This window comes from Mandrillus leucophaeus, unplaced genomic scaffold (assembly GCF_000951045.1).
Source record: "Mandrillus leucophaeus isolate KB7577 unplaced genomic scaffold, Mleu.le_1.0 Scaffold95, whole genome shotgun sequence".
NCBI lineage: Eukaryota > Metazoa > Chordata > Mammalia > Primates > Cercopithecidae > Mandrillus > Mandrillus leucophaeus.
In genome coordinates, this window is record NW_012110363.1 from 1,039,393 (window position 1) to 1,042,063 (window position 2,671).

Sequence of the window (2,671 nt, forward strand, 5' to 3'; positions counted from 1 at the left end):
ATAAAGTTTTAACAAGAGTATGCAGAAATCACTTGAATATATTTTCCTTTGCCCTGCCTTGAACTGTTTACCACACAACTAGAATTTTCCTCTTCATCTTCTGCTCTCCCTTCTTGTATTAGGGTTCTCCAGAGAAACAGAACCAATAGAAAAAATAGATAGCTCATATTTTTTATATATTATATATATATATTTTTTTTTTCAGTTGGGGAAAGCTAAGTGATTTTACTGACTTTCAGAGTCAGATGCCCTTGTCAAATTTAATATATCCCTCTTATTTTACAGTGGAGAAATCCGAGGTTCAGATAGATTAAATGACACTTACAAATCACATAGCAGGTGAATCACATATTCAAGACAGTGGTCAGATCTTCCAAGACCAACTTCTATGCATTACTCAGCAATCAGGCCATGTATAGAGTACAGGGAGTTCTCCACAGTTCCTTCCTCCTGGGCTATGCTCCTCAATGAAGGTAGTGTTGTGAATGTGGCAGTTAAATATTGAAATTGGCTACCAGGAAACCTTGTGTTGTCTTCTTGCCTAGAGTTTTAACAAGTTTAAATGCCATTCAGTTAAAGAAAACAAATACAAGGTAAATCTACATAAACCTACAGTCTGGAAGTAGAAATTGCCTCTCAGTGTAACCTTTCCTTTTTGCAAATTGTTTATGTGTACTGAACACCATGTTCATCTAAGTGCACACATTGCAAATATCCCTTCTATTTTCATTGTGTGTTCTTACCTATTGGGCTTCTATTGGCAGATAAAATTTTAGATTTTGCAGTCTCTGGCTCTGATAATCACATTAACTGCAAGTCAAAGAGTAAAACTGTCATTGTGGAACTCCAGAGGCTGCCCTTCCTTTCCCAGAAAGTTGCTTTTTAATGCATGTATTGAACAAGCAAATAGCATCTAAAATATACTATAAGGCCCTAGGAATACAGCTAACAAGGGACATGAAAGACTTCTTCAAAGAGAAATACAAACTACTGTGCAAGGAAATGAGAGAACACAAACAAATGAAAAAACATTCCATCCTCACAGATAGAAAGAATCAATATCGTTAAAATGGCCATACTGTCCAAAGTAATTTATAGATTCGATGCTATTCCCATCAAACTACTATTGATATTCTTCACAGAATTAGAAAAAACTACTTTAAAATTTATATGGAACTGAAAAAGAGCCCATATAGCCAAGACTGTCCTAAGCAAAAAGAACAAAACTGGAGGCATCATACTACCTGATTTCAAACTATATACAAGGTTACAGTAACCAAAACAGTGTGGTACTGGTACCAAAACAGAAATATAGACCAATGGAACAGAACAGAGACCTCAGAAGTAACACGATAAATCTACAACCATCTGATCTTTGACAAACCAGACAAAAACAAGCTATGGGGAAAGGTTTCCTCATTTAATAAATGGTGCCAGGAAAACTGGCTAGCCATATGCAGAAAACTGAAACTGGACCCTTTCCTTGCACCTTATACAAAAATTAACTTAAGATGGATTAAAGACTTAAGTGTAAAACCCAAAACCATAAAAACCCTAGAGAAAATCTAAGCAGTACCATTAACGACACAGACATGGGCAAAGCCTTCCTGACTACAACACCAAAAGCAGTTGCAACAAAAGCCAAAATTGACAATAAACTGAAGAGCTTCTGCACAGCAAAATAAACTGTCATCAGAGTGAACAGGCAACTTATACAATGTGAGACAATTTTGCAATCTACCCATTTGACAAAGGTCTAATATTCATAATCTACAAAGAACTTAAATTTACAAGAAAAAACAAACAACCCCATCAAAAAGTGGGCAAAGGATGTGAACAGACACTTCTCAAAAGAAGACATTACGTGGTCAACAAACATATGGGGGGAAAAAAAGCTCAACATCGCTAATCATTAAAGAAATGCAAATCAAAACCACAATGAGATACCATCTCATGTCAGTCAGATGGTGATTATTAAAAAGTCAAGAAAAAATAGATGCTGGAGAAGCTGTGGAAAAATACAAACGTTTTAACATGGTTGGTGGGAATGTAAATTAGTATCAAACATTGTGGAAGACAGTGTGGGGATTCCTCAAGGATCTAGAACCAGAAATACCATTTGACCCAGCAATCCCATTACTGGGTATATACTCAAAGGAATGTAAATCATTCTACTTTAAAGACACATGTACATGTATGTTTACTGCTGCACTATTTACAATAGTAAAGACATGGAACCAACCCAAATGCCCATGAATGATAGACTAGATAAAGCAAATGTGGTACATATACATCAGGGAGTACTATGCAGCCATAAAAAGGGATGAAATCATGTCCTTTGGAGGTTCATGGATGAAACTGGGAGCCATCATCCTCAGCAAACTAATGTAGGAACAGAAAATCAAACACTGCAGGTTCTCGCTCGTAAGTGGGAGTTGAACAACGAGAACACATGGACACAGGGAGGGGAACAACACACACTAGGGCCAGTCGGTGGTTTGGGGGTAAGGGGAGGGAGATCATTAAGACAAATAGCTAATGCATGTGGGGCTTAAAACCTAGATGACGGTTTGATAGGTGCAGCAAATCATCACGACATAAGTATACCTATGTAACAAACCTACACGTTCTGCACTTGTATCCTGGAACTTAAAGTAAAATAAAATAAAAT